General features: G+C 23.4%; 1 long non-coding RNA gene across 1 annotated transcript; it reads left to right on the top strand.

Annotated features, from left to right (window-relative positions):
- Positions 1-25,556, top strand: LOC129609199 (uncharacterized). The gene is made up of 3 exons (XR_008696936.1): positions 1-413; positions 13,103-13,291; positions 24,892-25,556. It is a non-coding gene; the product is annotated as an uncharacterized LOC129609199 (long non-coding RNA).
- Positions 25,557-26,841: the final 1,285 nt, after the last annotated feature.

Raw genomic sequence — 26,841 nt, 5'->3', positions numbered from 1 at the left:
GTAAAACTGATTTTTAGGAACAAAACATTATAATTTTAATTTTCAAAAAACTTAAAAATTTAATTGAAATTTTGCTGAAAAAAAAAAAAATTAATACAATATAAAAAAAAGTGAAAGAAATGTGTGTGTGGTATAAAAGTGAGCACAAAAATGTGGAAGAACAATGAGTAAAAACTTTCAAAAAAAAAAAACAAAAAATAAATGTATAAATGGGTTCAATGATATTTGTACATGATGATGATGGTAGTAATGATGGTGATGATGATTATGATGATAAAATGATATTGTCCTTAGTTAATATGTATATAAACACGCATATATGGAACACTGACGGAGAGCAAATTTTTGGGAACAAAAAGCACACAAAAAAATCATTAATTTCAAACAATTTTATAATTTGGAAATCATAAGTGGTAATTAAATTTACAACATTTAATTATTTTTATTTATTTATGCATATTAATAATTTTCATATATACATACTAAGTAATTATTAATTACATAAAATAATTTCTTTATCTTATAAATTAATATAATATGTAGGTATATGCATGAATGTATGTACAAGAATACGAAAACAGTAAATAAAATTTTATAATTGATTAATGCATATACATACGTATGTACATGTAAGTTGTATTTATATTTATGTGAGTATACAAACAACATAAAATTTGTATATTTAATATTTCTCTATTAATAAAAATTGACCTAACTATAAAATATTTAATATAAAATGTACAATATACATACATATACATATATACATATATACGGTAATAATGTTAAATATATCACAATAATATGTACATATAATATACTCAATCTATATAATGGGTATTAGTAAATATATATTATGAATACTTTACGAGTACCATATCATATAATGATATACTTATAGATAATAATCAAAAGTTCAATAATCTATGACGATAAATAACTATACTTATGAATAAAAAAATTGTATGGTTATACATACAATATGTACATACAATTATAACCTATACAATTTAATTTATGTACCTACTTATTATCTATATCGTATATACATACTTCTGTTGTGTACGAGAATTTACATAAGTGTATTAAAATAAAAAAAACTTTATGATTTTTTTTTTAATTTACCAATTTTTAGAATTGTATACATACATACATACATATTAATAATTTAATGTAAAATTAATTAAAAATATGTGAAATTTAAAAAAAAAAATGCTTATATAAAATTAAAATTGTTAAAATTTATTAACTACTTTTAATGAAATTCTAAAATTCTGTAAATTTTTGCTATCTACAAAAATTAATAATTATATGTACATAACTACATCACAATTGACAACTGTCAAATAATTGATCGCCGATTTTTGACAAATTGAAAAAGTGAAATAATCTTTAACTTTTATACGATCTATGACGATTTCCAAAAAAAAAAAATTTTTTTATACCATCCTGTACTTACGTTGATTTACAGAAGTCAGTTTTGAAAGCTTTAAATTTCATTTTTACACTCTCTTTGCTATACATACTTTATATCATTTATACATACAGTACGATTACTATGCTATGTATAAATTCTTTCCCTCTTTTTCTCTCTCTTTCTCTCTTTCTCTCTTTCTCTCTCTATACATATGTATATATCCCTCTCTCGGAGTTCATTTGAAAAATAGATGTTAAATAAAGAGAAAATTTTTCAATACGATGAATAATGTAAATCGACAAACAGTCTTGTCATATTTAATTAAATAAAATTATATATGATAATGACAATAGATAAAAAAATATTATAAATGATAATGATAGTAAATTATGGTGATTAAATAAAAACGAAATGAAAATAATTAAAATTCTGCATTTATATGCATGTATACATGTGTATATAAGCATACGTGTAAAAAAATACAGTTTTTACATTTCATATTTACAGTTATAATGTCAAATTATACATATTTGTTTGCATATACGTATGTAGTTATTTCAATTGAAATTTAATTTAAAAATCTATTAAGTTTAATACTCTCTTAATTTCTAATAAACAATTCTGTATGCATACTTTATACATATATTCTCTCAATATACAAAGAATGCTCACTACCTACATTTAACAATCAACAAACTCATATTTATAAAACAATTTGTTTAGCAATACAACATTTATTATCTTACTAACCAGATTCCATTTATTTCGATTTCTCTAAATTACAATAAAAATTTGAGATTTTAATTGTTTGTTATATACAGATTCTACTGTATTTCCCAAAGAGAGTACATACTTATTAAGTTAAATGGGAATAATGTATGATCTATTGGTAAGTATATATATGTATATATATGCAAACCTCTCTTCCGTTATAAACATTGAGTTACTGTTATATTACATATTTGTAAGTTATTTGGGCACTGCCTGTTTATACATACCCACATACATACATATGTACATTTCTTTTTCCTTATAAAAATTATAACAAAAATATTTTTTGTAATGTATATGTATATGTACACATGTATACATAATATGCATATGTATATATGTATAAATAAGATTATAATCCGGTTTTTTTTTTATCATATAATTCTTTTATTTAAACAAATTTTAATTAAAAAAAAAGCAAATAAAAAAAATTGATTCTTTGTGACGTCACAATTCATTTGAAATATTTTCTAAATTTTTTTTTTTTAATTTTCAAAATATACAAATATTACATACAAACATATTAATGTACATACTTATTATGAAATTAATTCTATAAATATAAAAAACTACTAATATATGTAATCTACTAATATATGTATGTATAACATTATATATATAGTAAGTAAATATACCAGTATTTAGTTTATCTTATAAACCATAATATGCAATAATATGTAATATGTGAATACGAAAACTATATATGTATACATATTATACGTCCTAATAGTAAAATATAACTTAGTATGTTCTTACATATTGTTATACTTACAATATATGTATGTTCTTATTTTTTAATTTTTTATCATTTTATCAAGTAACTAACTGAATCTATTAGAAATATTAAAATGAAAACGGAAAATGGTTCATATTGTTATACAGTGTTTTATATGTATATGTATTAAGTATCTATTTTGCATTTAAATAAAATAATTATACTATTTAATTATTTAATAATTAAATACATATATATGTATGTATGTTATATATTATTTATATATATATATATATAAATAAATAAAATATTTACTATATAATACAAATATATAAATATATGTATTTACCTAAATAAATACAGACACTCATATGTCCGTAGAACAGAATTGTTTAAGAAGAAGAAGAATACAAAAGAAAATCAAACATTATATTTTCTCCCCATAATAAAAATTATTATAATCAGCTGATATTAAATTAAAAACCCCTAATTCTCTATTATATATTTACACCACAAATACACAATATTTTTATCATTGTTATACTTTAAACTCTTTTATATACTTAGCCGTTCAGTTGCTTATACAATAATTTTGAAGATATTTTATTTGTGTGTGAAAATAATAAAAGTTTTATGAATTCAGTTTTTTATATATGTATACTATATTTGATATTAACTTGTTATATGCCCCTATCCATTAATATACGCAATGTATATAACAAATTTTGTTGATATATCCCTTACATTCACTAAACTAGGCAAAAAGCAATAAAATACATAATTCAAAAATTTCTCTTATATTTTGCTATAAAAGATAATTTTTTTTTTTTTTGCTATTTTGTCTGTAAATAAAATGCTTATATACAAAAGTTTAGATACTTTTTAATATATTTTTGTATACATTTGTACACATAGTAAAATATATACATATACGTATATGTAGAAACACAAAAACTTCGCCTTCGAATATGTGTGTGAAATTTTTTTTAACTTATAGGTACATATATTTTATTTACCTATTTAATTTTTTTTTTTGTAGTATTTTTATATACCCTACATTTATGGGGTATATAACAATAGAAAGCTTTTAAAGAAATAATTCAATATTATATTTTATATTTTGTTGTTATTTTCAATGTATAAAAAAGGGGAGAGTTTTTTAGGAAGTTGCTGGGCTATAAGTTTTATAAAATAAAAATTTTCTATTCTGTTAAATTTTTGTATCGAACTTTTTTTTTGTGTTTCATAACATATAAAAGGAAAATACTATTGTATAAAAGTTATTATTGGTATTATGAAAAAAAAAACATGTAGAAAACTCGAAAATAACAAAAAATAATAATAATAACAGTAATCATACAAAATTAAAGTATGTACATATATAATATTTTTTGCGAATTTACGTATCATCTTTTAAATTTTTGTGTGTTATACAACAAGAAAATAAGAAAAAAAAATTATTAATTTTGTTCAAACAAATACAACTAATATTCATTAAAATATGTATATAATGTTTGCATATATGTATGTATACGTACGTATGTATGTATATGGATATGTAAAGAAATATAATATAAATTTTAATTTATATAAGAAATAATATAAAATGTACTAGATGTACCTAATAATGTTATATACATGGTATATAATTGGTAAAATTTTTTGAGGACAGTTGTATATAAGTTTTTTTTAATATATTGTTTTTTATTTTTCTGTTCTATTTTGAATATATTTTTCTTGAACTTTTTCTTTGTCATTTTCTTTCTCTTGCGTGTGGACTATTCGTTGTTCGTATTGTAGAGGACTTTGGTATTATTTTGCAAGTGTTAGCTTTTTTTTTTCTTTTCTTTCTGTTTTTTTTTTTTTTTGAAAGTTTTGCTAACGTCATCTGGTTTAAAAAGTACGTACTTCTTATATAAGTAATTTTGAATACGTGTATGTACATTTTATATTGAATCAGATTGAATTAAATGAACGTATATTGTATGTTTACAGATTATGTACCTATGCATGTACAAAAGTATAAAAATAATTTTTTAAAATAATATCATTTTCAATTTTAAACGCAAAAAAAATGGAAGAAAACAAACAGATCACAACTTCTTAGACTATTAATTGGAAATGTAAAATATTTGTATAGCAAAACAATTTATCTTTGTATGTATACACGTATGTGAGTATACTTTGCGAACAGGCAGGAAAATACAAAACACGGTCAGAGATTTTAATTATTTGCGAAATAAGGGTTGGCAATAAAAAAGTTTGTGTCCTTTTTTTCTTTATTTATTTTTTTTGTATTAGTTTGGTATATTTGCATATTTTTTTTTATTTATTTGTCTATAAGTTTTCACAGAAATAAAACTGTATATTTTATGGCTATATACATGATATACTTATGTAGGTATTTTGTTTACATTGATGAGTACACCCAGTTCTATTTTTATACCCGTATATTAGCTGTGTTTATATAAAACAATTCAATTTTGAATAGTTCAATAAATATAGAAAAATAAATAATCCAAGATATAGAAATGTAATTCTTGTTTAGTTTTAAATTTTAAGTCGATTTAATTAAAATCTATTTATTTCAGGAACAAAATCAGCTGAACTCATCAAAATCAGTAAAAGTGATATTTACTGATTGTGAATCAATAATAATTCACAATCATTATATATCACATTTCTTATTTAAATTCAATATGATCGAAACAATAATTCAAGTAAATGCCGTTTAATTTTACAAATATGTTGTGTAATCCGGGCATATCTCTCAATTATCGTGAACAAAAAAAAGGTGACAGATCTAATATTAGCTTCAAAAATATTCAAAAATGTTTTAACAAAAAATTCAAAAGATTTTGAGCGTTATGTATGTTGTATTTGCAATTTTTACATGCCCATATTCCTTTTTTTTCAGCGCCGCTCGAAATATGTTACACATAATTAACATTTGACAGTTTATATACCAAATATTTGATATATACCCAATTCTAATGGATACAATAATTTTTCGGTTTAAGAGAAGCGCTAGTAACAAAAAAATTATTTTCTCTTTCATAAATTTTAAGGATATTGACGTTAAAAAAGAATTACCTGTACTACATACAATAACTTTTTTGTTAATATTCTTAGAAAGGGCTGCAAAAAAGAATGAAGGGAAAAATAATAAACTTCTCTTTTATGAAAACAAGAACTTTGACAGTTTTGAGACATAATAAATCATAAGGAATTTTAACCCTTTTTTTGAAGTAAGATTAAAAATGCACTTAAACATAATTTTATGATTTTAGAATAAATAAATGAATTTACAATAGCTTACTCTAAAAAATTATAGAAGTAAAATATTTTATAAAATATTATAACAAATATTGCCTGAAAGTATGCAATAATATTTAAAAATTGATTAAATTCTATGGGTTTTTTTTTTTGTATTGCAAGTACGAATAACTTTTGTTTTATATTTCATCTGTGTAAACGTATTGTTATTTTCAGATATACGAGTATAATCTGCTACTAAAAATATATATGTATAACAGTTTGGCAATGTTCTTGAAATTGGGTCAACTTTGATTATAACACAAAATAATATAAAATACTTGAAAATATTTTCAAGGTGACCTTAACCTTGAATGATAAAAATCTTTTTCTTTGTTAAACTTAATATAAATTCTAGAACAAAAAAAAATTATAATCGAAAATTATATATGTATGAAAATGTTAGGGAAACAAAAAAAAAAAAAGAAAATTTAAATTTTGCCCAAATTGTGTAGATTTTGTGTACAAGTCCACCGTATGTAAATTTATTATTCTTAAACAAAAATTATAGACAGTCGAGATAAAAAATCTCCCTAATACAAAAAAAAAAAATTCTGGCGCACATTTTCTTTTCATTATGTAAAAAAAAAAAATAATTTTAAGGAAAAAAAATAAAACTAGGCTTATTTAAAATTTTAAATTTTAAATAAATTATTAAAGAAACAAATTTACGATATATACATATATTTTTATTTTCGTAGAATAAAATCATAAATAATTTATGGTTTAAAGGGAAAATAAAATTAAATTAAAATTGTAAATTCATTTTGTGTAAATATTACGAACCCCAAATTTATTTAATATTGATCGAATTTTGTTTTATGAATCTTAAAAATCTATATAGCAAGTTTATTTTTTTTGTATTTTGTATTTTGCATGTATATGATAATTTGATTTGACTTAATTCAATTATTCAATTGAAATATTGCCTTATATATTGTTTGTATGTATATATATATATATATATATATATATATATTTGATTTAAATCAATTTGGGTGTAATATCAGAATTATATTCTAAAATGGCTTAGTTATAATTAAATTTTATACGATATTTGTTTACTGGTAAAAGTCCTGAAATATATGAAAAACTCTATTGAATGCTGCTTAAGCAGTATAAGGTTAAGTTCATGTTAGCAGATCTGCATAAATGATAATAAATTTTTGAAATTAAATAATGACGTTAAAATTTTTTTAAAATAATTAAAATATTAATACCATTAATTCCTCCATTTTCACCTTATAATTATAGCTTTTCAATTGTTCTTTGATTTTCGTGGTGGCAATATAAGAGTAGTTGTTTCAAAGTTTTTTATACGAAAAATATCTGCTTTTTGCAGTGTTGTCACAAAGAAAATGTAATATTTTCTCATAAGGTGATGCGAGAATCTAAAAAGATACTGTTGATAAAAGTATAACAGTTTAAAATTTTTACCTGCTCACGTCATTTCGTCTCCCAATAAATATTTTCGAGTGGGATAAAATCATATTATTAGTTCCTAAATCCAGTTGATTTTTTTTTCATCCTGACAAAAATAATTCAAATTTGTTAAAAAAATAATTAATGCCACCTTATAATCTCTTTCTTGGCTTGATATTGAAATCTATATATATAAATTAAATATATTGGTGAGGTAAATAGCCAAAACTATTTCTTAAATATTGTGATAAATATCATTATATTAATTAGAGGTCCGTTTTTCAGGAGAAACACAAGTATATAATTGCTAAAACAACAAAAAAACAAATTCTTTATATAAATTCTGTCATATGTATAAGAAACAGGATATGAAAAAAATTCACAAATATTCAATTAATTTTCAATATTCTATGGTATATTTATAAAAATTTCTCTTGTCTCTTATAAATTGAATAAATAATTAGATAATTATAAAATTCTTTTATATTTAATTTCATCTCGTTCAAAATAATGCATTAATTTCAATTCTATTTTAATGCATAAACACCGCATGCACACATATGTATATACATAATATAAATGTCTAATGTATGTATATAATGTATACCGCATCGTGTATAACATTTTCCAACTAACTTTCTTTTACTTTATTAAGAAATTATGTTTGAGTAAAAAATAAAACGAAAAAAACACGAAGAAAAACGAAAAAAAGAGAAAAATCTAAAATGACAAGTAAATAAAAACAAGAAGAAAAAATTTTTTTTTTGCTTTATTACAATAATTAATTGAACAGGAACCGGAACTATTATTATTGCGGTTTATTATCATTCATTGATTTTATTAATCAATGAAAATGGTGTAAAAGTATAAGTAATGCATAAAATATTCGCACAGAACCACACAAAATGTATATATGTATGTATGTAGCTACTCATTATCGGGTCAACAATATTAAATGTACATAATATATTATTATGCGGTTTAAATCGATGTACAGTGTTGCCGTGCATGTTATAGATTTAAATTTAATTAAAATTCTAAATGTTTCGGTTTGTTTCTCGGATATATTTTTTTATATATTAATTAAATATTACCGTATAAAATCAATATCTATAAAATTTTTACTACATTCGAACAATACCTTTTTATAAAACCCTCAACTGGCCTTTCAATACCTTCTGGAACCAAATTTTATTTAAAATTCCTCTCTTAAAACTTTTTTCCACCATTTTTCATTCATTAATATTTAACTGTTTAATTATGTTGTAGTTAACACTAAGGTAGGCGATAACAGAGTGTAGCAAATACAGACAATTTAATTTTGCCAATTTGGCTGATAAAACTGGTTTAAATCTATTCGTATAAAATTTAAATTAAAATTTTAAGAAGAATTCTCTTAAATGACAAAACGAAAGTTAGGGGCAAAAAAGAAATTCCATGATAATGCCCAAATTTAAAGAGCATAAAAGTCTTTGAAGTTCTATATGGAAATTTTGCACGTAGCGTAAATTATACGACAAAATATTTTTAACTTTATACTTTATTATTTATAATCTATGTCGGGTAAAAAAACTCTTATATAAATGTAATCATAAAGAATCATAAATAATTTCAAAATCCTAAATATGTATGTATGTATGTATATTTACGTATATATAAAAATTTGAAATCATCATAATTTATCGTAAAAATTATGTGAACGCATTTAACAGCAATGTCAAAATGTATACGTCTACACATACATAAAAATTCTTATATGAATACAATGTAATGTATTGAAATTCAACTTTGAAAATATGTCGGAACTTCCTAAAATAAAAATCAACAAAAAAAAAAGAAAAAATTAAAAAAATTCTGCATCCGTTTTTCGTTTATTTTTGTTCTTTTTTTCTCTCTGTTCTGTTTCTGGTTTTAAAACACATGTTTTTTGTTATACGAACGTATGTTCGAAGGGTATTACAAATTTACAATTCCGTTTGTAACGAATATAAATTTTGATCAGAGTCGAATTCTGAGTTGATTTAAAGCAATGCCTGTCCGTCTGTATAAGCGCCAATTCAAAAAATAATTGAGTTAAATTTATCAAATTTTTTTGGTCAATACAGTTACAGAAGAACAATGAGAAAAATTTATGTTAAAACCTTGTTTGATTTGGGTCTGATCTAGATAACAGGTCGGGTAGCTGTCTTTCAACTTGAAAAATTATTTGTTCTTATTTTGGAAATTATTGGAGATACGGGATTGAAATTTGGCCAAAACGCAAACAGTAGCACGGTTATTATTTTCGTAAAATTTAATTGAGATTTCAGTAATAAAGCTGAAACTAATTTCAGAAATGATTAAGAATTGAGTACTGAAATTTGCCCAATTATGTAAATTAACTTGACCAATTAACAGCTTGGTTAAAAGTTTTTGAAAACCATGAGTTTTTATTATGTAATATCTATACTATTTCAAAAATTATTCGCAAAATATCTCGAAGAATATTGAATTAAATTATAATAATAGAGTCATTATTTTTGTTAATTTAGAATTATTAAATCACTTTTTAGAAATTATACAAGTACACTGTATAGTGCCAAAGTTTAATATGAACTGTGTGAAAAATATGATCTTAATTTAAAAACAATATGGGTTGTATGAATCACGCATTGTTACGTATCATGCACAGAGTTGACACGGTTAACGCTACCTATTTTCGTTTTTTTTATATTATGTTGTATACACATTGTGATTATTAAATGTAACATGCATATGAATTTCTTGTATGAAGTTGTATTTGTGTTACTTTGTTTGTTTTCGTAGACGGGAAGAAAATTAAGTGGTAAAAGGGTCTACTTATAGAAATATAAGAAAAAAAAAACAAAAAAATTTAAGAAAATTTTCAAACCACGTGTTGTCTTTTAAATTATGTACATTTTATTATGTAAGCATTATGTCTATACTTGTAATTATAAGGGTTTAGTTTTTGTTATACATAAAGTTCTACTTTAAAAGTCTTACATAATGTAGTCACTCACATCTATTATAATTAATGTGTGTATATGAAAGAATGTAGAATACTTTTTTACTTCCTTTATTTCGTCTTTTCATTTTAGAATAGGGAATTTACGATTTATTCTTCATATTAAATTTTTGACATGTCTTTTAAAGAGTTAAGTCGGAAAAAAAAACGAGAGAGAGTTGACGATATCAACTCTTAGAAATTTGTACGAATATTTTCTAAAAGTTATATGAAAGCTTGCTTACAGTACTGTCCATTCGGTTTATTAAAACACTTTAGTAGACTCTACTATTTTAATTGCTTGTGTGATTTTTTGAGCGCTATAGATTTTAAAATTCTTGTGATGTTAGTAAATTAATTTTGGAGTTCAAAAGATTTTATTGTTTTCTTAAGATAAATAAAATTTTAGCTAGACTTACAAGAAAAGAAGAGAATTAGGGAAAGTTTTCCAATTTCATTAAAATTTGGTCTGAATTTTAAGCACTTAATAGTGTTTCAACTATATTTCGACTCAAAAGAGAGTATAATAATTTATGAGAAAATTTAATAATGGTTACAATAATTTTTACCAAAGGGTACGAAACTTAAATCTGATTTGTCAAAATTATTTCAAATCTGAAAGATTTCCCAATATCTCGTCTTCTGACCATTGTTTACGTTACTTTCGCTTTTTTTCCTAATTTGTTTTTAATATTGATTAATCGCTTATTCATTTATTCGTTTTGCCTAAAAAGAGGACAGTGTAGGGGTATTAGATGATATTATGCACAAATAGAAATTCTAATTTTCATTAGTTTTAGTTCTTATAATTGATATTTTTGCCTAGAGTGCGATTTATTAATAAGTCATTTTAGGTATTTCGAAAATTGAATATTGGTATGAATATTTCTTGAGAATTTGGTGTCAACGAATTCCGAAATGTTTGGTATTTTAATAAAAATTTCTCTAAGCTGTTTTTAAATAAAAATTTTGCTTAAAAATCAGGTTTTGAAGAATTTGATTAACACTTTTACTAAACAATTTAATTTTTGTATTTCAAATTATTCGAATTGAATTCAAACTTTGCTGAATTATGTTGATCTAAATACGAGAGATTCAAATATTGTAATATCTAGATTTTTTTACAAAGCCGACTTAAGCAGTTTATAGCCTCATTATACAATAGAATAATATTATGAATGCTTCAAGCAAATTTCAAATTTTTGTAGTCGATAAATGTCACGAATTAAATAGTTTTAGCTGGTTTTACTTTAAGTATCTAAAAATTGAATTATTTTTAAACACCTAAATTTATATTTGTACATATTTTTAGAATATATTTAGAATATTGTCGTGATTTTAATGCTTTTATCTATATTTGGATAAAATTAGCCCTGTTTGCTGGGGGAAAAATTAAAATAAAATGACAACAATATAAAACAAGGGAAATAAAATTTTTTTTTTTTAAAATATGTGGCACACTAAATTTATATTGGTTTTGTTGATGGGGTCTTGGATTGATTTTTTTTTATCTCTTTTTTTTTTTTTTTTTTTTGTTTAAGTAAAGATTCTTGTCTAAAGTCAAAAAAACTAGAAAATATAGAAAAAAAAAATGATATTCGTTCATTGATCTTTGAGATTTTCTACATACAAATGCACTTCTATGCATTATGTATGTATTTATAATGTATTGTTGAATATTGTGTACATGGAGGTTCACAAAATGCATTCATACTTGAGAAACACAATACTTATACGAAAGATAAATACTTTACTAATTAATAATATTGTTAAATAGTTTAATATGGAAAAGAAAATGGAATTTTGTAAGAATTGAAATTCATGTTTCAATTTTTTTTTCTTTTCAATTTAATTGTAACTATTTTTGTTAGAAAATACAAAAAAAAAAACAGTTCGCATTTAAGGTCTAGACAGACCATTTGTTATTGATTTAAAATTGTAATGAGAAGATGTTATTCGCACTTGCTATCGGATAAAAAAGCTGTGAAATTTTAAGTTGTCAAAATTTTCGGCGTAATATAATATCAAAAAATCTTCTCTTAAACGAAATAACAACAAAATCTATCACAAATTTGCACAAATATTACAACATTCCAAGGCTATACATTAATTTACACGGTTAAGTAAAGACCGTTAATATTAATTAAATAATCATCTGGCAATGACGTTCGAATAAAAATAAATTAAGGAGTAAAGGGGGATTTTTACAAAATTTAAAATTATATTTTTGCACGATTGATTTTATTAAAATACTGCACATCTTCCATGGTTGCGAATCTTATTAAAATTAGAATATAAAAATATAATTTTCTGGGAACTTCATTTATTAATTCCTTCAGTTAGATGCGGCGTATAACGTATAAGTATTTAATTTTTTTAAATTTTTATATCAATATTGAATACATTGATTTATGCAATAATTATATTAATAATAATTTTTACTTTTATTTGATTACAGCACTCAAATTGCGATAGTGGGTACCCAAATGCTGCTTATTATCATGTCTAAAATCCATGTCAATTTGCTATTTCATCACTTACACAAGTTGTATATCCTGACATATAACACATTTGTGTTACACAGCTGAATTGTAACACTGGCTTACATGTGAAGAGCTAATATTAAGGGAAAAGATCGCAATATCAAGTAAGTCCTTTCATATTAAATAAATTTTTTATATATATATTTTTTCTATACAATAAATAAGATATATAAGTAATAATAGTAATTCGAATTCACTTGAATGCCAGTTAGATTTAAATTGAATAATGAAAAGATAAATTGAACAAATTTGACTCGTTGCAATTCTCGTTCAAAATTAGGCTGTTAGATTTTAGTTGGCCGGTAGGTTCGATTTTCAAAAATTTTCCTAATAAAAGTTATAAAATTTCTTGAGATAACTCGTTTTCGGATTTTTTTTTTTAAGGACCGGGAATCCGACAAGACTCATTTTAAATGTCCGTCTAAGATTTTTTTAAATCTTCATATTTGGTCATTTTCAGTTTTTATCATAACAGGTTTGCAAATTCTATTTTAGAAATGAACATTTTTTTATCCCTCTTCACTTGAAGTGCTTCAAAATACATTCAATTTTAGATTTTCGGTTCTTCTCATAGTTCGAAGTAAATGGTAAGTATAGCAGAGTTTTTCGAGATTATTAAAAGTTTGGAATTATAGGCATACATATGTTCACTTAGTTATATATGAGTCTCTATTTTCATGTGGTTTTTGATACATTTGAACGGCCTCTTTACTAATTCAGTATTACAAATTCAATTACTAAATTAAATTAATGTTAAATTCGCATCAAAATATTTGACGGTACTTGAACGTTATATTTATTGCTAATTCTATATGGTCACCTCATTTATTATTCTTCATTTATTTTTTTGTTTTCTTTTGTATTTTTTTTATAGTTTTGTTGAAATTCCCCTGTTTTAATGCTTCCGTAATGAAATTTTTCTCCATATAATAAATATAAGTGTGAAATATGATAAAAGAATTTTTATAATTTCTTCCTTAGGGTCGAAATGAAAGAAATTCGAATCTTTTTAGAAAAACAATTTTTCAAAAAAGAATAAAAAAAATTAATGGCGCTCTTAATTTTCAGTTGTTTTTCAATTTTAAATAATATTTAAATAAAAATTTTTTTTTAGATTTTTATAGTTTAGGAAAATGAAAAATATTTTGTACATTTTGTGGGTTTTGTAAAAGCCCCCCTTGTTTTTAATATTAAAAATATATTCGGTAAAATTGAAAGTTGAACGGTCAATTTACAAAGGCTGCAAGAATATGCGTAAAAATTTATTTATTTTTATTTTAATTTATCATAGATTTTTTTTTTAATTTTAAAATGATTTTCAAATAGAAAACTTTATTTGGGTTCTAATATGGGAGCATTTTTAATTTTGATTGAATTCCTTAACCTCAAATTTTGAATTTTGTACAAAAGCTTGATTGAATGAGTGACAATTTTCGTATTTTAAAAATTATTATACTTCAAGTTTATTACTATTTACGGAAACACAAAAATGTATAGCCTATCAATTTGTCATGATTTTAATATTCCTTCAATAAAATTACTAATTTAATGTATGAGACCAAATCGGTGCGGCGCCTCTTCAATAATCAATTACGATAAATCATTCAAAACAAAAGTATATTATTTTAATTTTCTTTGAAAATTCCCGTCTTATTATTGAAGCGTCATTTAATTTTTTAAAAAAATTATCCGATTTAATTTATTTAATTTACATAAAGAGTGGCTCTAAATAAATTATATTATTATAACCGTTCAAATTAATCTAGATTAATCGAATTCTTACGCACGTTATTAAACATAATTTATATATCGTGTATTTATAGGTATATAAATAAAGTATTTTTATTATTTAAAAATTGGGGCGTCATTTGTTGACGTGCTTTTTAACCATTGTTGTGCTAAGAATAAAAAGTTTCAATGTAAATTTTTCAATTTTTAGCAAATATATAACAAAATAGAAAGAAAATGTGCCTATTAATCTCATTCTGTTCGTCTGTACGTTCATTCCTTGTAAGCAGACACAAAATTTTCTACACTCTTTATAGAAAGCTGAAATTTTATGTATGTAAATGAGAGAGAGAATATTTTCCTGCGAAATATGTATAGAAAAAATTTTTTACCCTGTTTCGCCCGGAAGTTTTTACCAACACGACAAATTCTAAGATTTAATTTGAGTCGGATGAAGTCGTATTTGTCGAACTTTTTAGGACAAAAATGGCGATATTTGATTTTTCAGCAAAGTTCTGAGCAGCGATCAGCTTAGGTTTATTTTTTTTTTTTTTTTTGTAATTTTCTTAGTATATAGTTAAATTTTGACATAAAGTCTGAATTCTCATATAACTACAGTCTGATATTTAAAAAGTCATTAGTCTTTATCATAGATTTGATCTTCAATTTTAAAACAAAATTTGTTTAAATTTCGAAAAAGCAGAGAAAAAAGGTGGCTTTCATATTCTACTGTGAAACAACAGTTTATGCAAAAGTGGCAGAACGATCATTGAAATTAATCGATTTTCGAGTTTTGACTTTTTAATTTTCATCCGAACATGTTCCGATTTTCGGGTTATGACTTCTCAGATTTTTCTAATTTTGTATTATCCTAAAATTATGCAATAATTATGATGTATCGGAGGAGAACACATATAATAAACAGAAAATCATTTTGAAATTCAACAAAGAATTTTTGCTTCGAAATGTTCTACATTACAAACCTTTAATTTAATATGAATTTACTAAAATATGTTTCTTCAAGTACAATTAGCTATTTTCCGTCTAAGTGTAAACCTATAACTTTTAATGCAAATTTTACGCTACAAATAAATAACTTTTTTATAAAATATGAAAAAATCAAAGAAAAAAAAATAGTTTAATAAAGTTTAATGATCGGAATATCAAATGAGTGTCTATACTATATAAGTTAATTAATTATTTCAATCACGATTATACTTACTATAATATGTAATCATGTAAGTACAGTGGTATACTAGTAAACAGTTAAATATTTATTATTAATTTATAAATTGTTCAAATTGTGTCTGGTGTCGCGGGAATCAAAGAATGTCTATAATATTTTTAAGGTTTGTGCATTTAAAAAATATAATTAATAGCACAAGTCTATGGTAAAATTAATGAATAACGTTATTGATTATAAATAATTTATATTTTTTAATTATATATATCTATATATATATATGAGTAAGATAAAACAGTTTCAAGTCAAAATAATAAGAAAATGGAATATTAGAGCATTTAAATTCTCTGTGCTCAAAATCTATGATCCAGTAAAGTTTGGTTCAAATCAGATAATCAATAATGGTGATTAAATTATAAATTTCCAAAAAAAAAAAATGGCCAAATTATTTCTGGCGCTTTTCCCTTAGGGACCGGACGAGACGGGACGGCTCCTTTCCGTCCGTGTGTCTGTTTACAAAATTTTTATGCCCTTTAAGACATAAAGTTAAGATTTTATATACAAATAGATCTTTACTAAAAGTTCACTTCTATAGAAGAAAAATTTTACAACATAGCATTATTTGAATCTCTCTCTAGAAATTATAGAAGGTTTATCCTAAACATTCCGATATTTGACTATTTATTGCCTCGAAACCACAAATATGATTTTAAAAACTTTAGTAAAATATTGAAATGACAAAATTTTCGATATTGTTTCTCTTCTGAATGGTAAATTGTAAAAGTTTCAAATTTTACCAGCTTTTAGTAACAAATAAATAGTTTATTTCGCTTGAAGAATATTTATTTTCACCTCCACTTCCTCCCAAGGAAGGTGATTACTCTCGAAATTAGTAAAATTTGATTTTTAAGATTTTTATGTTTCCGAAATTAGAATCTTATCGAAATTTCTGTAAAAATAAAAACGTAACGATAAATAAAATGTCATCAAAATATATATGTAGTTGTTTATCGTAAAACACCTACTAACTGTCCAATTCGATCATTTTGTTAATGTTTCTTTCAATTTTTGTTTTGTTCATCCTGAATGTATGCAATATTTTAATATATTTTAATATATGAATGAAAGTAATTTTAAATAATTTAATTGGTTTAAATAAACTAATTGTTTTAAAAATTCAGTCTATTTGAAAATGGAAACTTGATATTCGAAGTAGATATTTCAAATAATAAAAATCAGTTTACCTTCTTCTTGAATGCTCAGGCCCTGCGATTCCTATAGGGTTTTTAAAAAGTTTTGAACTATGTATGCACTTATAATTTTAAAATCTTACTTTGAATAAAGTTTATTTATCCTACATGGATATTTCAATTTCGGTAAAAATCAAGACAATTTTTCATAAATACAAAATAATTTTTAATTGATGTTCGAAAATTTATACTTTATAGCTGAATAGAATAATTCACGTTTATAGGCTTTTAATAGTTTAACTCCAGTTTCATCTTTTAAGTATTAGGAAATATTGCTGTTAGATATTCCAAAATCTTCATGAATTTTGGTTATAATAGTTCCAAATGTTTTGAATATTGTAAAAAAATTTTCAAAATTATTTATTATGTGTTTACATTTAAAATAAACATGAAACCACAAAATTATTATGATTTATGAAATTTCAAATATTTTATCGAATTTTAAATAAAAAGCATTGCTAGTTTCAGATATTTCGAAAAAGCATTTATGTTCTCTTAATTACCGTTTAATATTAACAAACATTAATTTTTAGTTCAAAATTCTTTTAAAATGATAATAAAATTTTCCAAAAATATCCGAAATCCCTAAATATATAGCATAAAATTCTATTTTATTATAATTTAAATATGGAAAAACAATTTTATTCAAATACTACAATAGAATTTCTATTTTCTATTAAAGAATCATAAAAGAAAAATAAAGAAGAAGAAAAGCAGTCTGTGTAAGAAAACGCAATAAAATGTGGAATTTTTATGGAATCGAATTAAGAAGACAAAACATTCTTCTACTTAAATACAGAATAAGTACTCTTATTACATACATACATATGGATATGTTATGTATATGTATATGATATTCGACATACATTCTAACAAAACCGTCTCCATGATCGTTGCACATAAAATTTACAAAAAAATTTACAACTACAATTAAAAAGAGAGCTGGCTTTTCATTTTTCTTTTTTTTTTTTTGTTTTCTTCATAAAGAAGACAAAGCTGAATAGTGTAAGATTGTAACATTTTTTTTATTATTATTTTGTATTTTTATAAACAAACCTTGGAATGCGAACATAAAAATAAGAAAATCAAAAAAAATGAGAAAAATGAAAAATATAAAACGAAAAAAAAACATTGGAATGCATACACTACTATTGCAGTAAGACAACATAGCATTACTTGAATCTTATGCCTCTATATAACCATATAGTAACATGGGTACACTAAAATTTTTAAGTGGACAAAAAAATATTGAAGAGGAAAACGGAGATACTTATGTATAGATTTTAGAATTCAGAAAATATGGTTAAAGGAATAATATGAAAATTGAACTATAATTTTTTCTTTCCCAAAGTAATCTAATTTCTTACTTATTTTGTGCTAAATTAATTAGCTGCTTGGGATGAATTGGAATCGGGTTCATACTATTAGTGGTTTCTTTATTGGACATTGTCCGGTGAAATATCACATGCTCAAACTGGGACTCCCCTTTGTGAAGATTCTGCCAGGGTGACGAGGAGACGGCCATACATATTCTGTGTAGTGGTTCGGCTCTGGCTGTCAAGAGGTGCAGATATCTTGGGCGGGGCTTTCTCAGTGTTTGGGAACTCATGTCCAACTCTCTGAGAGCGTATACATGAGTATATTTACTTGGTATATCAGTTTAAGTGTTGCGTTAATTGGAGGGGTAGAGCTCCTCTACCTACATCACTTAAATAATCTACACCAATTTAAAAACTAAATTAATTAGAGATCTACGTATAATTTGTTTTATATGTTGTTAAGATTTTCACTTGTTTCAAAATTTCTCCTAAATTTATGCAAAATTATATGATAAATTATACAGTAATGATTTTCAATAACAATTATTGCCATATTGTGTATGTATGTAATTAAATTACGTACTTGAAAAAATAATAGTATATATATAAAATTAAACAGCATACATAAATTGAAATAGAAAAATAGTTGTGAAAATAGTTATTTTTTTTCCATACTGTGTACGAGCTGATCGAATTCATGAACTTTGAATTGCATTTCTAATTGAATTGTACAATCTACTTACCAATATAGGATTCTATATTCCTGAAACGAACAATCGAATTGTGTATTAATGACTTAACAAACTAAAATTGTCATTCCATTAAAATTTTTTCTGTTCGAAGTATTATTCATATGGAAGGAATCCAATAAATTTTCCAACTATATTTTTAACCATTTTTCCTATTAAATTTCGCACAGTTTTCCCGGTAATACTTTAATGAAAATTTCGACGTTTATTTTTCAAATATGAATCTTTTATATTATACGAGTATATATTCAAATTAGATGAGTTACGTTCTTATATGGTTTATACTTGAAATTAAAATCTCTTATACAAAAAATTTCAACAATATTTACCAAATATATGCCGAATTTCAACTTTTATTGAAATTTATTTAATTTGTACATACATTTTAGAGCCTACTTAATGCATGATCATATTATATATACAAGCATTATTAGTTTAAGAAATATTCCCAAAAAAAAAGAATTGTTCGGATGTATTTAAAGTTTCTCTAGTATTTTAAAGGTTCTCTTCTTTAAAATTAATAAAAAAAATGTTAATGTTAAATTCTTATTTAAACATACAAGACCCAAACGTATCTAACTACATATATACATTAGTTGAAGCAAGCACTATATGAAATAGTAACTTTTTAAAAAAATAAATATTTTACTTTAAAGTTACAAAAAACCAAAAAATGAGAACAGAAAATTATCAAAAAGGTTAATTTTTTTTTTTCATTTTTCTTCTTCCTTTTTATTTTAAATATAAGAAAACTTGTCTCACCACATGAATTTACCGCAAAAGAATTCGTTTTTTCATATTTTTTGATTTTATTTTTCTTTTCTTGAAGAATGGAATTTCTCTTACTCAATGCATTCATTTATAATATATAAAAAAAATATTTACATATAATATAATTATATATATATAACAAAAATTTATACATTTAACCCACACACTCACACATTTAAACAAGTGAAGTGATCATTGCGCGTTTAATTGAAAATTTTTTACATATACATGCATAATGCAGGAACATATACAATAACAACAATATTTCCGATATATTTTATAGTATAAAAGAAATGCAACATAATCATGTACATTGCATTGTCTATATAACAATTTTATAAGAGATCCGTACGTACACATAGCAAAGGTACAGTATGTATTTCGGGCCGGGCACAAGTATAACACGTACATAATAATTACTTACATATATATTAGTATGTATATGAATGAATGAATGTTATATTATCTACGTATAATAGTTTTCGTCTGCATTTTAAAGAATAAAATAGAAAAAGAAAAACACAATATTGAATTTGTATTTGTGTTTTATGTGCCAGCACTGCCAGCACAGCATATAGCATAAAAATATTTTTATTATATGTTGAAAAAATAAGAAAGAGAAAAAAACAAAGAGAAAAAGAAAACATTTTCAAATCAACATTACTAAATCTGAACAAAAATTTTTATGAATGAATGAAAAGTTCATTGAACTAAAAATGAAGATTGTGTGCTGTTGTTGTTGTTTTTTTTTCTTTTTTTTTGCTGTTCTTTCGTTTGTATGTTTGTTTTGTTTTTTTCTCAGTGTTTTTTTGTTTTGTAAAGGAATTTTTTGTTTTTACTTTTTCTTATTTATTTAACTTTTTTTGTTGTTATTTTTTTTTTTCTTATGTTTTAAGCTACACACAACATATTTATAGTAAATTGATATCCACGATATGGAAAAATTTGTTGTTTTTGTTTTAATATTACACTTATAATGAACATATAATATAGGCGAATATTTACTGTTATACATACTTATATTTATATTATACTTAATATAATGTTATATGTTTGTGTTTTTAATATACATGTTTATAGAGTAGATGCGTTCTTGCATTTGTACATGATCATATGTATGTTCTTTTAAATTCACCAACGCATATACAATTGTACATCCATAATATAAATGTATAATTTATTAAAAAATGCAGTATTGCAAGTTACAATTATAAATTATATACGTTAGGTGCATACATACATATAAATAATAAATTCTATATCAAATAATTTTATTGATTTGAAATATTCGGGTACCAACATATTATGTACATACAATAATGTGCAATATTTATAATAAAATATTTTTTGATCTGGATATTATAATAAAAGTATGTAAGTATTTACGTGCATGTATATATAGAGAGAAAAATATGCAGACACATAATTATGGGTATATATGTATGTATGTATGTATTTACATGTATTTTGTATAGAAATGCATTTTATAATTATTTTATATTTGTATATAGAAAAATTAATATAATGTGCATATTTGCATATTTAAAAAAAAAAAAATTAAAATTCCAAGAATTTGTGAAAAAATAATGTTGAATTTTAAGAGAAAAAAATATATATCTGATGTGGTCAGCACATAATCACTGACTGGAATACATACAAGTATGTATGTATAACAATGATGTATTTGTAAAAATTTGTATATAAGTAATACACTTTATACCTAGAATTTTTTAATAAATTTTGAATAGGTTGCAAAAATCTGGAAAATATAAGAGACCACAGTAGTGTAGAAGGGATATTTAGTCTCAAAGAGCTATTTGAAGCTTAAAAAAATTGATAAAATTCTATACCTAACGTTTCTTGAAAAATATATACATTTAGTTTTTAGTAGAGTTTCAATCTTTGGAATCTAATTTTTTTTCATAATTTTTTGAATATTTAGTTCTATGAATGAACGAGATCATTATTAACAATTTATTTATTTATTTCTCGCAGTAGAGTTTCTTCGCTCATTATATTGTCAGACAGAATTTATGTTCTAAACTTATAACATATCCCGAAAATTTGTGAATTCAAAAAGAAACTGTAAAATTTTTATCAAAACCAGTTCAGTCGAAATTGAGATTATATGAGTGCAGTATTTATGCGAGCGCAAATTGAGATTACCGAGTTCAGTAGTAGTAGACTAACAGATAGACCTAATGATCAGACATTTTGTTAAATATAATTTATTTATGTCATTTCTAATATTCAAAAATACATTTCCATTGAAAATCCAACATGTGAAATTTGATGCTATCACACTACTCTTTTTGCATGTTATCGATTAAAATGAAAAATATTCTTTTTAGAATACAAACACACTTTATACATATTATTATACATACATAGCAAAATACAATGTTGAATTTGCAACATTAGAGTTCTCAGAAAAATGCTTGAAAATTCGGAATTAAATAGCGTAATATTTATAATATCGGAAAAAAAATTGAAATTTTTGGTATTTTAAATAAAAATGTGTGAAAAGATGTATTTTATATATGTATGTTTATAGAGAACGAGGAACAAATATTCAGTCTGAACGTGTTCGGAAGAAATCGTAAGAGGGTCTTCTAAGAATTTCTCTGAACAAATATCTTCAAAATTTTCTTATATCTTACCTATTTTATTCAGATATTTATCTTCTTCTAAAATTTCTCTAATACTTAAAAAAGCCTATAGATAAATGACTTCCATATCCGGATAATCAAAGAATTAGAGTAAACTTCGAAATTCTAAATTGAATCCATTACAAATATTAAAAAAATTTACTCCACAAAATTATACGGTGAAGTGCAATTTTGTGGACTCTTATCATAAAGAGCATAGTGAATGTGTACCCGCCATGAATAAGTACTATACTCCCCCGTCCCCTGTAACATCCAATGAAATTAATTAGCATTTAACCCGTAATAAAAGACATTATACTCATGTGAAATTGCACAAAAATTAAAGTTGTCGGTTACTATCTCGATTATATTGCTTTCTCAATATAGCGGAGTGCTAATTACTGCAATTGCAGTTACGAAATGTTGTTGAATAATATTCGCACATTCATTTCAATAATAATAAATCTTTATGAAATTATCATTTTGAATTTTCTAAATAGAACAAAAATGTATATGTATGTATGTATTATAATATTATGTATAACAGTTTATAATGGTTTGTAGTATAGAGTAAGTGCATAGTAATTATGATATAATAATGATGAATAAAAATATTAAAGAATATTTGAAATATAAATATAGAATATTATGTCTAGATTTTAGAATATGAATGAAATTTAAGAGTGAAGAGTAAATTATTTTTACTATATGTGCATTTTAAAATTAAAATGTAGCAAATTTTATTATAGAATATCTGTACAATGTATGTATGAGAATTAGTTTATGTATACATACATACATTACTCTTAATATTTATTGCAATTTTCAATATTCTTATTTAAATTTATTTTAAATAAGACAAAACTTTTATTTGAGACGGGAACATTGAACTGTTTATTATTATGTGTGTATATAAGTATGTCATAATGATTATGCATTCGTGTGTGTACATAGAACTCATTGTGTATAATACTAATAAATTATGAATATAGTGCAGTTCTGGAATTTTTATGTTTATTGGTAATTACATAATGCAATAAAATGTACAAGATCTATTACAAGCGAAGTTTTTCCATTCTAATTGTTATATACCGTTTTTGTATTAAGGCCTTATGAATAGACAATTATGAACTTTTATTTTAGGAGATTAGCTTAGCTGGTTGATATTTTTTCGCGTTAATTTTTTGAATGATCAAATATGGCTTAAGGCTGAAGCATATAAAATTGCAAAATTTTCTTGACATCTTATCACAGTTTTATTTTTAACAGATGTTGAAATGTTTTTAATAGTTTAAAGGTAAAATAAAAGGCGTGTTAATCAATTGATCACGAGAATCTACAGAATTGTTTAAGTTTTGTAGTATATTATCATATTAATTGAGAAGCAATCATTTAAAATGAAAAGATCAATCATATCGTTTTTAATAAATGGACGAAAATAATTTCTATATTCATTTGTCAAGGTAAAAGCCGAATATTAGATTAAATTTTCTACACTCCTTCTTTACCATTCAAGTTATTAAAAATTTTGCAAAATAAGAAAGCAACAGCAATCGTCTTTTTTTCAGAAGGTATGTCCTAAATTTAGTCACTATATTGGCACAACTTGTTATGAAGTTTCATATTTTAAGATTCATCCTAAATATATGCAATATAATACGATAATAATAGATTGTATATCAATACCTGATTCAACATTGTTTTCATCAGTAACCTTTAAAATATTTGAATAAAGAATTAAAATTTTTAAAGAGAGATGTAATAATTTACAAAATGCCAGCAACGGATTTTTTTCATCGACTCAATTTTTGTATTTTAATTCATTTGTTACAAAAAAACCTTAGGACCTTTTAACATTATGGAAATATGTTGATCAAAGCATTTATTCGGAATGAAATTTTTATTTTTTTTTTCAAATACTTTAGTAGGCTTTTTTTCCTTTCATAAGCATATTATAAAAATTAATATCAAGAAATAAAATTTATTTTATTACATAAAATTTTAGAAAAAAAATTTAAATTAATTCATAAATTATATTTTCCTTTGTATTAACAAGAATTTATTTGGATCGTAATATGATATAAACCCTACAAATTATTGAATGCAACAAAAATGGAAGAATGCAAGAAAATTGGAAAGATGCAAGATGACTGAAAGAGTTGATTGAAAGACAAAAGATGATTGGAATTTTCCAAAAATTAAAAATAGTTAAAATTCATACGAAAAAATAGAAGAAGTAAAGGAATTCAGTCAAATACATTACTGATTATGCCTGAAATTTGGATAATATTCACAATATTACAATGACCGATGCAAAATATTACAGTAGAGGCGAACCTATACGAGGCAAAGTCGGAGATTATAAACCATAAATTTAATGAATGTATGTAAGTAACACAAATATTAAAATTAAGCTATTTTATACCATTAAAGAAGGGGAATTAAGTTATTAAAAAAGAAGAATTTATTGGGGTTAAGGAAATATCCTTTTATAAAATATGTATGTATTAAGATTCATGTTAGGTTATACATACTCTTTAAATAGAAAGAGCTGTTTTGATATAGTTAAATAGTGTAATTAATTTTAATTTAATTGACCGAGTCAGCTCTGTGATACCCGTACGAATGAATGATTTAAAGATAATTGTGAATGATATTTTTCATTATGCTTCCAGACACCGTTATGTTGTGTTACCACATAAACTAGTACAGCCTCAAATAATTTTCACTGAAAATAATGCCTATATTGCCATACATACATATATGCAAGTTCACATCTCATACCATTATTTTTTTTACTTTGCTCACGAATACCCCAATTTCATATTATTGGAATATTTTACAACAATAAAATGTAATATAAAATGAATTCGAAGTTACATAGCAACTAAGAACGTTTAGTAACTTAAAATATTAATTAGTATATAATTACTAAAACTAGAGATTAATAAGTGAGGACGAAATAATATACAACTTGTAGATCAGTTGTCTGTATAGCAATCTATCAAATATATTGTATGTACTCGTACGCCAACTGGTATAAAAATATATATATATATATTGCATAACTAGCGGCGAATTCATTAATATCAGTAAATATTTGAAATAAATTTCGGCTTAAAATAAACGTGGTAATAAAAAACATTTTAGAAATGATGAAAATTAAAATTTCAAAAATTAATCACCTAATAAATTTCGTAATTAATACAAAAAAATTTACCTATATTAAAAAATTTTTATGAAATTTAAAATCAAAAATTATTAATGAACATCCCACCTGCGTTTTTTAATAAAGTTACCAAAATTATATAAAATTACTACACTCTACTCACAGCCTACTTTAAAAATTTTTTGTACATACTTGAATAATATACAACATAGGTATGTATATATATGTATATATATATATTGCATATTAATTATTGTGAATATAAAAATATTTACGTTTACTATAATAGCAAAATGTAATTAAAAATTCAAAATAATAATTTTTTTTATTATAAATGAGATTCTTTAATCATTAGATCACTTCACGAATTTTCAATGAATTTAATGTTAATAATAATAAGCACAAGAAAAAAAATACTATTACAATTCATAAAAAAGAATAATAAGAAAAAAAAATGCAATTTTTCATTCATAAAACTAAAAAATTTTTTTCAAGTTTATTGATTTTAATGTACGAACGTTTGTATATTTTATTGCATTATACTCGTATACATATAATAATGTTCATATATATGCGCATTTAATTGTAACCTTTAAATTTTTATTTTGTTTTTCTTATATTTTAATATAGAAAAACCGAAAAATAACAACAAAACTCCCCACATTCATTAACTACTATATTAAAAATAAACACATAACTGCGTTTTATTAATGAAAAAATAAAATAATAAAATCCTACCATTTTGATTTAATTAAGATAATTTACAGTAAAACTACTTCATAATTAACACTATTGTAAAAAAATTTACGAATTTTGACCGGTAGATGTAGTAATTAT

This window comes from Condylostylus longicornis, unplaced genomic scaffold (genome assembly GCF_029603195.1).
Source record: "Condylostylus longicornis isolate FDR11 unplaced genomic scaffold, ASM2960319v2 ptg000038l, whole genome shotgun sequence".
Taxonomy (NCBI): Eukaryota; Metazoa; Arthropoda; class Insecta; order Diptera; family Dolichopodidae; genus Condylostylus; species Condylostylus longicornis.
The sequence above is the reverse complement of the archived record's forward strand: the minus strand, read 5'-3'. Positions and strand labels throughout refer to the sequence as shown.